The sequence below is a fragment of the Xylocopa sonorina genome, chromosome 3 (genome assembly GCF_050948175.1).
Source record: "Xylocopa sonorina isolate GNS202 chromosome 3, iyXylSono1_principal, whole genome shotgun sequence".
NCBI lineage: Eukaryota > Metazoa > Arthropoda > Insecta > Hymenoptera > Apidae > Xylocopa > Xylocopa sonorina.
The window spans coordinates 15,872,882-15,885,804 of NC_135195.1; the positions used below are offsets into that span (position 1 = coordinate 15,872,882).

At 51.4% G+C, this 12,923-nt stretch overlaps 1 protein-coding gene across 1 annotated transcript in view; it reads left to right on the plus strand.

The window, feature by feature from the left end:
• LOC143433504 (uncharacterized) overlaps window positions 1–12,923 on the plus strand; it is a 218,376-nt gene that overhangs the window by 152,928 nt on the left and 52,525 nt on the right. The window lies entirely within an intron of this gene.

A 12,923-nucleotide genomic window follows, 5' to 3' on the forward strand; every position in this document is an offset into this window, starting at 1 on the left:
TCTCGTTTCATTTTATCCGCTGAGAGTTGCACACTTTATTAGACAGACGTACCTTGGATGATAGTATTATGATGATTATTGTAAATTCGCTGGTATCGAACGGAAATTGTTTGTGATACTTCCAAAGTTGCACCTATAATTAAGGATTTATTGAAATCGTGTAGCGAGAGATGGAAATTACGCACAGCAGTCTGTGAATTTTCGAATCGAGCAAGTTCTTATAATGATTTATCGAGAATTTCTGAAAAGCTACTCGCTACGAGTGCGCGTACGTTCCATCGTCCGTCGAGCTACCGCCCCGAAAAGCATATTTATATCCCCCAAGAATGATGATGATGATGGGAATGAACACGTTGCCCCGGAGGAAGCATAATTTCCGCGACAGGCGGAAAGGGAACGTGATAATCAGGCCGGACACGAAACGCTCGCTCCGACGAAATTACTCGTCGAGTGATCAACATCTTGGACACGGATTGCTTTCCGAAAGAAGGCTGGAGCACCTGTGGCGCGCACCTGTGGCGCACCACCGTCTACCACCGCCGAAACTGGCCGAGCGTGCCCCACGTTCGAGCGTTCCTCGACGATATCGGGGCCCTTTCAATTAGCCATCGCGTCTCGATCGCGCTGTTAGCCTCGCGAGACTTTAGTCTCGCGTCGACCATCGAATCTCGTTCCGCGAGCAACCGCGATCGCGAGCGTCGCTCGAGCGAGATTCAACTGGTCAGGGGATGATTCCATCCAGAACGGAGATCCAGAAGCCGTCCACGTGATTTAGAGACACCTTGTAGAGAGAAGTACGTGTAGAGGCGTCCGTGGCTACGGGGCCGTGTAAGGTATCAGCTAAGAAACCTGGTCCAAGACTTTACGACCGCTCTTATAATTATCTCCAATAAATATCTCCGCGGCACGAGAGCGTGTATATCGAAATACTTCTCACGGGTCAGAGGTGAACTGGCCGGCTCCATCTTTCGATCAACGCGTTTCCATCCGGTCGCCCCGTTCACGCTGATAAATTTATAATGTCGAAGCGCGAGCGCCGCGGCGTGAGCAATGGCCACGCTTAATAAGTCCGCGGCGAGGCCACACGCGAGTGCCCGCGGACCAATTTCGCCCATCCCATCCCCTCGATCAGTCCTAGCGGCGGCCATCGACCATCCCCTGTCGCTACGGGTACCATCGCGCGGGTTTAATTGCACGCGCGCGTTCCTCCTGCGTCGATGTCCGTGGACAACCCTTCCACGGTGTTTAGCAGCGGAGGCGGATGAAACGCGCCTCTGGGAATCGATTCGAGTTGAGAACTGGTCGACCTGGAGACGTGGCCACAGACGAAAGCTGCGTCGTGCTCTTTTTTGTTGAGAATTTCTGAGGTATTTGAGTAACGCGAGAAACAGATATTAATTTAGCTGGTACGTCTCTGTATCGTCGTGCGAGAAAGCGAGAGACGCTGGTCTCGATGCAAATGCGAGTCGAAGGCATCTCGACTATGTTGAAACGAATTCGTTTCGGTTTAACTCGATCAGGAATTATATGTTTGCGCCTCGATTCGGAGAGTCTCGAGATTGGAGTTAAGTATACCACTTTTTACGATCTTTCTTAAGGGGCCGGTTAATTGCTACTTTCAAGAGGCCAATGAAACGAATGATCGTTTGTACAAGAATACATCTTAAACGCGCGTTGCCTCGCGTTCCCTTTTCCTTTTTATATTGTCGTTTATTCCTCGAATGCACCCTGAATACCGATCTCCGCCGTGTCTCGAGAAAATTTAGAAGATCGACCACTTCTTTTTTACAGCACATTAAAGTATAACATCTTTGCGCTTCTCTTTCTTTTTCCACGGAGAAAAATCTGACGAACTGTCGCGAAGCTTGTTCGAGGCAAAGTCGCCTGAAATCGAGAGAGAAAAAAAAATGAAGAAGCCACGGAATGTAGGTTAGAACTCGTCCAGGTGACGTCCATTCGCCTTGCCCCCGCGCGTCGCTTTTCTACTCGCTAATTAAGCACAGTTACGGGCTTCGTTTAAATACCGCGCGATCGTTTAACAGTAACGCGACCGGTCAATTCGTCGGGGTTCCGTGGATCGCTCGTCCGAGGAGAGAAAACGTGCGACTAAAGCCGTGTGCACACCTGCGGACATTAATAGGCAAAGTCCACGAGAATTGAACACAAACACGCAGTTGGCTCGTGTAAATCTGTCCTTACACACGATTCAGCAGCCACCGTGTTTGTCAACGAGCGAGCCAGCGTACCTCCAAACACCGACGGATTCTTCCTCGAACCTTTTCCCATGTAATTAACGGCAATTAACAGAGCTGAACAGAAACGACAACGCTGGATACCGTGCAAATACATATTTTCACACTGTTCTTCGCAACAGTAGATTAAGCACACATGTGCAGAGACTACGCGCGAGTAAATTAAAAAGGTACGTCTACGAATGTTCACGTGAAAGCCAAAAACGTCGAATAGTCGAAGATACGCCCTTTCGAAACACCTCGCATCGAATTTTCCTCCTCGCTCTCGTCGCGTCCAACATGGCGGTCGCGTCAGTCCTCGAATCTCTTGGAAAGTGTGCACAGGCCTTTAAACGCGGCTGCCTCTCGCGTCCTCCCGTCCGGTTCTCCTCTCGTGGCCGGCGTTGCGGCGCGATCGGTGAATTGCAAAAACCGGACAGGATTAACGCGCTGTTAAGTAATTATGCGGTGTGTAATGGAGACGTGGAAAGAGGGCACGCGTACCAGATGCGCCGCTGACGGCGGAATGAAAGTCGGAGGCGAGATCCGCGATGAATAGGAACAAGTGTTCTGGGTGGAAAAGCTTCTGATCGTTGGTTCAGTTTTGCGAACTTGGAGCGCTCGCGAGCAGAGGAGCGTCAGAAGATCGCCAAACGAATTTCGATCGTCCAAGTGTGTTCAACGATTTTCAGATGCAGCGATGAAACAGTTTAACCGCGCTGGAGAACATCGCGAGGGAAGAAGAATCGGCATTCGCGAGCAGAGGAGCGTCAGAGGATCGCGAAACGAATTTCGATCGTCCAAATGTTCAACGATTTTCAGATCCAACTTTAGAACAGTTTAACTGCTCTGGAGAACATCGCGAGGGAAGAAAAATCGGCGCTAACGAGCAGAGGAGCGTCAGAGGATCGCCAAACGAATTTCGATCGTCCAAATGTTCAACGATTTTCAGATCCAACTTTAGAACAGTTTAACTGCTCTGGAGAACATCGCGAGGGAAGAAAAATCGGCGCTAACGAGCAGAGGAGCGTCAGAGGATCGCGAAACGAATTTCGATCGTCCAAATGTTCAACGATTTTCAGATCCAGCTTTGGAACAGTTTAACCAGCGCTGGAGAACATCGCGAGGGGAGAAAAATCGGGGTAGAATGTCAAGAGTTACGCGAGAGGATCGTCTTTCTGGGTGGCTGTGTCTTACGAAACGACGAGCGTGCGCCGCGAACTTGCTAGGGGCGCAGAGAGAAAGGGAAATGAAAGGAGACGCGGAAATGGATCGAAGTAAATGTTCTGTGAAGAGGGAACCGTGTATCTTGATCTCGTTACGTTGCCAACTGTCGTGCGTAACGCAAAATTCGCGATTTCGTGCGGCGAAACGGACGCGCCTAACCGCCGAGTTTCTCACTGGAATGAGCGTCCAGGATCGTTATTGCTCGTCCACGGAGTTTCTCTCGATCGTAGCGACCAGTTCGCAGCGATCCTGGAATCTCGTTCCCTCGTCGAACAAGAAGTAATCTCTTCGAATGAACGCGAACGATTCGTGATACCTAAAAAAAAAAAGGAAAAGAGAAAAAAACAGGAACACTGTTCTTACATATTGATATATTCGCCGCGTAACCGTTTCAGATGTTAATCTCGTCCGAATTACCCGATAGCCATCAAACACCCGAAATTTATAACCCAATTAAATGTTTCTGTGGTACGAACACGTGAGACGATACGAATCGGTACACGTTTACTTCTGGTAACCTCCAGCTTTATGTAAGGAAAACGAGCACACGAAACGTAGGAAAAGCGAACCTCTGATCTAGCCAGCGCTCTGTGTAATTAACGATTCGCGAATAGAGCGCGAGGGAAATTGAACGCTCCCAAAACAGAGGACTATGCAAATTAAGGCGATCCTTGAAGAACGAGATCTCGCAGGGAAGTGGGAAGAAAGGAAGAAAGGAAGGAAAGGAGGAAGACATTTGTTCGTGCAACCAACGCGTCTAACGGGAAACGCGTTTTCCCTGCTGGCACGAGCAGAGCCTAATCGACGCGTAATTAAGTAAGACGCGGAATTAACGCGCGTGTGCCACTTGGTTGCGATTAACGCAGAGGTTGCCAGAAAACGCGGCGAAACAAACTGCAAGAACCCTCTAACAGCTGAAACTTTCCGCGAGCGATCCCAGAAAGCGAAATGGGACGAAGATCGTTCGCGTTTGGAGGATTAGAAAATGGTAGCGGGCCAATTAGGCCCCTGGCTTCGACGAGGATCGCGGAGAACCACCGCGCAGAGAAAGGAAAGGAAGGGACGTGGAGCGCGTCGCGAGGCTGCTCGGGTGACCGCGTCCGCTCTTGTTACGCAAGCGAGTCACAGTAGAGCAGCGCCGATTCCGGCCCAGCGGCGTGTGAAAATGACGAAGACGAGGAGGGCCCAGCGACCACCGATCGGGACCGCTCGCTTTCACGCCGGCCGTCCGGCTCTCCTCGTTGAGACATCGCACCGCGCGAAACGCGACACGCTCGACGACGCCCGCCGTCCGAAAGTCCCCGGTCACCGCACAATGGACTCTCGCGGCCCTTATGCTAATCTGCTTCCTATTTTCGCCGGATTCGAGTCCTTTCGTCGCTCGCGAATTGCAACTTGCAAGGATTTCGAGTGCTCTCGTTGATTTCGCGATGGTCGACTCTCTAGGTTAGCTTCGATAGAAACTTGATAATCGTAGCTAGGGTGGGTTGCATGCGAGTCTCTAAGTCTGCTGTATTTCGTCAACGCGTGCGTTGTGCGTTTGCTCGGCTAGCAAGAATTGCTGAAGCGTGTTGGTTTCGTGTTGCGAGCTTGAGAGGTCTCCTGGGGTTGATTTAAGGGTTGCTCCGTTTAGCGCGCGAGTCTCGATTAATGCGTCCATTTGTTTGGAATCTCTTTTCGCATAGCTTATCGCAGTGCGAAGTAAAATTCTGTCAAGCGTTTGAAAAAAGTAGAGTAATGGCTTTTTCTATGTATGTATATTTGGATTATAAAAAATGAAAGAGGAGAAAGAATTCGGTCGTTACGGTCGGCTCGCAGCAATCCCGTGAAAGCGTGGAATGATAAAGTTATCGCTAGCCGGCGACGAGGAAAGAGAGCTGTAAGCGGATGAAATTTGCGTTATCGACTTACCGAATTTTCCATCAGCGCGCCGTGCCATCCGGCAACCGCGCGATTCCATTAATTTCTCCCTCTCTCTCTCTCTCTCCCTGTCAATGAAGCCGGATAAAACAGAAGAAACACACGATAAAACTGGACATCGCTTCCCGCGTGAAATCTATCATAAAACGCTTTCGTTTCGAGGCATTTCCATTGAATCATCAACGACAGAAAATGGTCCCTCGCACCATTTGATAAACCCCATACTCGACCCTAACTCCTTCAAAACCACCCTTTGTACTCTCGCGATATCGACAAAAACCTTTGCGATCGTTCCCAGTGCCATCGCCTCACTTAGAAGAGAAAAAAAAGATAGTTACCCCTCGCAATCCCCTCGTGCTCGCTCGAGAAACCCTCTTCGACGTGGAAGAACGGTTTGTATCCACCGGAACACCCCGTATAGAAGCTGAGGATCGCGCGTTCCACGTCCGCGGCCCCTCGCTAAGAGGAGGAAGGCGCACAGGGCCGGGTAGATTGTCGCCCTGCGAGGCAACGAATTCCGTCGAGGAGTAGCGGTGACTTTTATTCCCGATAATGACAGAGAACGACGAACGGAGTGGTCCCCGGCGTGGTACGTGATCAATTTTCGGCCCGCGCCCTGCCCCGCAGCCGTGCCCGCGCGGCTAACTACGATTTCGGCGTAATTATATACGTCCGTCTGTCCGGGCCGTGTCCACGGTCACAATATCCCATAAATTGCCGCGTCCTCTCCGTGGCAAAAAGCTCTTGTGATCAGAACGATAAACCGCGCATCAATTCCGTGGTCATCTGCTGGGCCCCTTATTCTTTCTGCGGGCCTGTAATTTCATTTAGAGGTCTTGTTTTCCGATCCTCTACCGTTTCGTCATGGCGCACATTCCTCGCCTAGACAACAATTGAAACGCAGAGAAAAAAATCGACGCGACGATCGGTCGACGGATCGATCCGTACGAGGACAGACGCTGAATCGCCACCCCCGACGAATATCGTCGGCTCGTTGCCCTCGTCCTGGCTACCATCGACAGGCGGTCGCTCCTCGCTAGCGGTCGAAGGAACGCTACTGGCGAGGCAGGAGGAGGAGGAAACGGGGGGCAGGGTGGTCGTTGAAGGATGATCGGGTCTCCCGGAGAAACAGATGGCCACGAGACGAACGTAATTGGCGAGGCATCGAGATTATTGCCCGTGGCTCGTCCCTCCCTCCCGCTCGACTCCTCCTGGGCTCGTATTTTTGGGACTAGGACCACGCGTTTCCACGATACCTGGAATCGACGGGACCGTTGTGTCCGGAAGGAGGAACGGAATGTCTCTGCGTGGCGCTTGGTGAACGCCTGTCGATCGTCTCGTCGCGCACCTGCTCGATTCGCTCGATAAAATGGCAGACATAGAGGAAACCAGCGAGAAATCTGTGCGTACCAAGTGTATAATGTACTACACCAGATCATCCACTTTAATTATCCCCTGACGCAAGTATAAATGCAGCCACGCGGTTAACTCTCCATTCCATTTTCCCCTCAGAACCAAGCCAATCTTCCTCCTACTCGAGCAAAAGGAAACCGCGTCCGTCTCGCTGTCAGCGCGCCGTGTCCTCGGCAGGATCAGAGGTGAGCCTGTGTCGAGGAATAGTTAGCTACACGGACCATCCGCGTCCTCAGCGTATCTGGAGGGTGGCGCGCGATGGTAACACGCGGTGCAGGCGGACAACACGCGTTTCCCAGCCGGTTGTTAAGCGTCGCGCCCTCCAATGTCTCGAAGCGAGAGGACACGCGCTGCACGCTCACCTGTCCTTACCCGCGAGCGCGGCGGAATGACTTTTACGACAGACGCGGCGTCCGCAGGAGGTCCGCGAACAGGCCTGACCTCTGCCCGCAACGAGGTGTCTCGTTCGATTCCGGCTGACGCCGACTCCGTAAACGTCGTATAAATTTTATCCGCCGGCTTTATCGCGCGCAGTAATTTACTGCCGCGCGGAAACGCGCCACCGCGGTTGGACACGGGACGCCAGGCTGATGGACGACGCCGCGCGATGCGGTCTCAGCGCGGACGTGTCCAGTGGAACGCGTTTCCTTCGGCGATTTCTCTTTTTCCGCGCGCCAACGAACAACGGCGATGTGTACGATCGTGCGATGAAATTGAAACTCGATTGTAATGGGTGTTTCTTAAGTTGACGATCAAAAGAGGGAGGAATGATATCTGCGTATCGTGGAGTGGTGGATGTTTACGGAATAACCGCGAGGCGAGCAAAGGAGAGGAAGAAATTGGCGAGGACTAATTGCCGGCTGGTTTGTCGCGGGACACGCGTTCCGCGCGTGCATCTCTTCGCTCGCGTGACGTACACCAGGCGCGGGTACATTAAAACGCGTGTAAGCCGCCGCGACAACTTATGCACCGTGCTGGAGAACGCGCGTCGCTGATTTTACGATCGCTCGCCGCTCTCCCAGCGGCGATTAAGTCGAGCCAGCCCGCGAGGAACGACGCGGACTGACCGCGTCGCGGGTGAAAAAATGATAACGAAGCGGAAAAGTGAGTATCGTGCGCGGATATTAAAATACGAAGATGGTATCGTGGGCGCGCTGCGCGGTATCGAGCGAGACGGAATATCGCGGTGGTGGTTGGTATCAGAGGTGGAAGGGTTTTCAAAAGTGAGCACGCGAATTAAAAAAAGAGCTGGAGCAGCGGCTAAACGCGCGCGTACAGGGATAAGTCTCGTTAAGGGTGAATAATGCCCGGGAAGTGAGAGTTTAGAGAGAGTTTCCAGCGAGCATAACGATCGGCACACGCATCTGCTAATTGTAAGCTTGCCAGAGGGAGAGAGAGGGAGGGATCGAGTTCGAACAAAGAGAGAAATCCATTTCCCTCGTTGCTCGCGTCTCTATTCAAAACCCATTGAGTATCTTTAATCACCTTAATTCGAAATCATTTCGCGAATTTAGCAAACCGATGCCTCTCGAACTAATCACCTTTCGAGCCTTCCATAAAATTATTTCGCAACCAGCGAACTCTCGATAAACCAGTGGAACGTGACTCTTTATTCAACGTCTGGTTAAAGTAACCTATAAAACCACGAGTGTCCTTTTCACGGTTAAGATACAATCGCGATACCTGCAGGAAGTAGAGAAAGAAATAAGCTAGGTGGATATGAATACGCGACGAAGGAAATGAACAATGGCACGCGTCGATCGTTCCACTTTCCCCAAAGAAAGCGAGAAGGTGCTCGCAAGGAACGACCAACGCGTATCCTTCGCAAGTGTCGCTTGGCGTGATAATTCGTTCGTAAGAGTGTCCGCGGATCGACGGGACAACGGCATGCTCGACGAGGTGTACGAGCCTGATTTTACGAGGCAGCGGTAGCGACGAGGGTCCCAACTGCCAGGACATTACGAGGGCCCCGGTTGGTCACAGTGGTTGGCTCCTGCTGCCAGGCATTTCCATACAATGCGGTGCGCGCGCGGCATTTCCATACGGCGTCGAGGAGTCGCGCTCCCTGTTTTCACACGCGCGGCCACCGTTCCCTTCTTCTTCTTCTTCTTGCTTTTCGCAACACGCTCGCCGCCACCTCACGCTCCTCTGATCTGGGTCAGCTCGCGAGCGTCATCGTCACGCGGATTAATTTCCGATGCTCTCGATCCGGCTTCCGTGTTCCGCGCGCTCGTCGAACTGAGTCGATCGCCGCACAGTTTCCACTGTGCCGCGATTCGAGCGAGCGATTCGAATAGCGCGCGTCGCGAGTCCTGTCTTCCTTTTCGCGACGAGCCTGAGTCATCGCGTTCGATCGCGAGAAAGAAAGTCGAACGATCAGAGAGAGGGAGAGAGAGAGAGAGGAGGGAGGCGTACCCGCTACAGACGCGATGGTCGATCGATGTTGATCTTGGATGGGTCTAATACTTTTATTAACGAACAGCGTTCCCTTGTTAATTAGGTGAATCTCGCGCGCGAGTTAATTAGCACGTTTTGGAGGCTTCTTAGAACCGAATGGAGTTAACGAGACATATAAATGTACGGTGGGCCATGAATTATGCATGAAATCCCCGGCGATCGTAAAACTATCGTCGCGGATTATCACGGACGGGACGAGGGACCGGTATATCGTTGTCGCGTTTTACTAATTTGTTTGTCAGCGGTAATTAATTGCTCCCGAGGGAAAATTGTAAAAACCCACCATCCCCACCGACGACTATTGTCTCGAATAATTGCAGGGGGACGAGGAAGCGATCGCGATTCCTTTTTCTTTTTCTTCTCTTTCTCCTTTTTTTTACGCACAACCGTTCCCTCGATCGTCCGTATAATCGAATTTTTATTTACGCGTGTGAGAAAGGATAGTTAGCGGTTAATTACGACTTGCCTGTCTTTAATCTGATATAAAACGATAGGAATTACGAGCGGCATGAATAACGCGGTACGTACGTACGCGTACGGAATTTTCCGCAAAAAATTTACGATAAACGGTACAATTAATCGATACTTCCGATCTGCACGGCACCTGCCCGCGGTGTTCGCCTCGAACCGGGTCAAGTTCTCAGCAAAGTCTAACGTGCGCGAGACTTTTAATCGACGTCGAAACGAAAGTAAACGAATTTGTATAAACACCGCTCGACGACTAAGCGCGCCACTCGATTCCGCGTTCGATACCCCCGACGCGATTCTAATTAAACGGGAATTAAAAATAGCTGTCTAATAGAAGGCCATAAATCCGCGGGGCGAACGATATCTGGCTGATTTAACGTAACAAGTCGCTCGCTTCTGTTCATCAAGACCGATTTGAAAACAAAGGATTAGCATCGACTGCGTGGGATCGTATCCATTAGCCGCTGTTATATCTTCATTTGTACGGAACATGTTCCACGTCAACGCAGCTTTCACATCATTCGCATCCTAGGGTATCATTGAATAATGCATTTCTCCCCGGATCGGCCGCGGATCTCACGGGGAATCTGCGTTACTTTAAATAGCCGGTTCCTTAACATATTTCACATGCCAGCTGCCAATAACGTCTTCATCCACGATCGAATACAATCCCAACTGTTTAGTATCAAGTGTCGATTAATATTCATCGTACGTCGTCGCGCGATTTCCAGCCAGCTCAAAGACGACTCGCGCCTCCTCGTCGGGAGAAAGAGAAAAATGTAAAACGAGGTCGCGAAGAATCGATGTCGTTCGCGAGTACAACTGTGGTCTGGTCCCAAGTAACAAAGGGACGGACCAGAGGAGAAAGCAATAAAATTCGTGATGCCTCGCGAGCACGGGTGGTCCCAACTGGCGGCGTGTCACCTGTGAACCCGATGGAAAGCGAGACGATGGAACGCGACCGATTTCTGAACCGTGGGCACCGCCCAGCGCGGTGGCCCGCCTTTCTCGAGCTTTCCTCCGCGACCGCTACCTGCAAGCAGACCCGCGACGAGAGTTACGACCGCCCTGGCGACCCCGGCTTTTGGTCATCGTCCTCGACCCGGATCCTGCCCGCGCGCGAACGCAAACGCGCCGTAACGCGCGCACGGTTAATCGACCGGCGTAAATCTACCCTCGCTTGTCAACCGAGCGTTACTTGCCCTCTCGAACGTGTACCACTTCCTTTGAGAATCTTGGTCGAAACGCTTGCTTTGAATCGAACGCGATTGTGGAGAGAGTTGAGAAAAAGTTAAAGGTTGATGGAGGCTAGCGAGTAGTATGGCGTAGATCTACCCTCGCTTATCAACTGAGCGTTACTACCCTCTCGAATGTGTACCACTTCCTTTGAGAATTTTGATTGAAACGCTTGCTTTGAATCGAACGCAATTCTGGGGAGAGTTGAGAAAAACTTGGAGGTTGATGGAGGCTAGCGAGTAGTATGGCGTAGATCTACCCTCGCTTATCAACTGAGCGTTACTACCCTCTCGAATGTGTACCACTTCCTTTGAGAATTTTGATTGAAACGCTTGCTTTGAATCGAACGCAATTCTGGGGAGAGTTGAGAAAAACTTGGAGGTTGATGGAGGCTAGCGAGTAGTATGGCGTAGATCTACCATCGCTTGTCAACTGAGCGTTACTACCCTCTCGAACGTGTACCACTTCCTTTGAGAATATTGATCGAAACGCTTCCTTTGAATCGAACGCAATTCTTTCGCGCGATTCAGAAGAAATTTGAAAAAAAACTTGAAGGTTGATAGAGATTAGCGAGTAGTTGCGTAGATCTACCCCCGTTTGTTAACTGAGCGTTACTGCCCTCTCGAAAGCGTACCACTTCCTTCGCGAACCTTGATCGAAACGCTTCCTTCGAATCGAACGCGATTCTTTCGCGAAATTCAATGGAAATTTGAGAAAACTCGAAGGTTGACAGACGCTAGCGAGTAATCTTGCATAGATCTACCCTCGCTTGTCAACTAAGCGTTACTACCCTCTCCAACGCATACCACTTCCATCGCGAATTCCAGTCGTTTTCTTTAAAAATTTAAAAACTCTCGAAGGTTGATAAAAATTAGTAAGTAAACCATGTATATAGTAACGTATCACTAAAATCGTAGAAAGAAAACAGAGAGCAGCAAAGGGTTATCCATTCGCGCAAAACGAATGCTTCGAGAGACCAGGCCTCCCTGAAACCGGCTTCGTGGGAGAAAAGTGATCGTTCCGGTCGATGGGAATAATATCACGCCGCATCGTTGATTCGCGTACAACTTCCTCGAGGACGGCGCGGGCGAACAGCTGAGGGGAGACAGAGGGGGGGAAAGAAACGCGTTTGCCACGCGGGAGACGAGCGGACGGACGTTTAATGAGTTTGGCCGCGGCTCGCCGACCTGTTCGTGATCGCTAATAGGAGAACGGAAAATGAACGGAAGTCTCCGTGAAATCGCGCGACTCCACCCGGAAGACGCCTGGTCACGACATTGTTCCGCCATCGTTTCGCTCGATCCAGGCTCGGTTTCAGAGACTTCCACTGGAAAATGTGCTTGGCGAAAGATATGGAATCGCAGAGCAGAAACTGTTTGAACGTTGCGCGGACTCTAAGCGGCCCTGGTTCGATCGATCCTCGAATAAAGATGCACGGAACCCAGCCATTGGCCGCGAGGGAAGGCACCTACGGCTGGCACGTTTCACGTGTCAACGTGTCACCTCCGTCGTCCGCGTTGAGCGACGCGCGTCCAGTCGTTCGCCCCTTGCGTTCCTCTGCTTCCCTTTCGAACGACGTTTCGTTGTCTTGTCTGATCGCGAGTACGAATTCTCGCGAGAATTTCCTGTTCGTTGCTGAGAACAGCGGAAAAATCGCATGGAAAATCGAACAGAGATAATGCGAGTACTTCGATCGTTACAGAGAAACGGGTGATGTTCGAGCAGTCAGAACCGGTGGTCGACGTATGGCGGCTCAGAGCACGACTGACGCGCGCCACGACGCCAGGCGACCTGTGGTTTCTGTCATTTATCGATAATCGTTTCGCTGCTCGTCCCAGGATACACCGCTTCCACCGTTAATACACGCTTCCGGCATCGAGCTAAGTGCAACCACGTAGGACACGCGCCGTCGAGCCGCGTGGCCTTGTGGGAATCGAAAATTATCGTAGCCGGCTATTTCCACTGACCGTC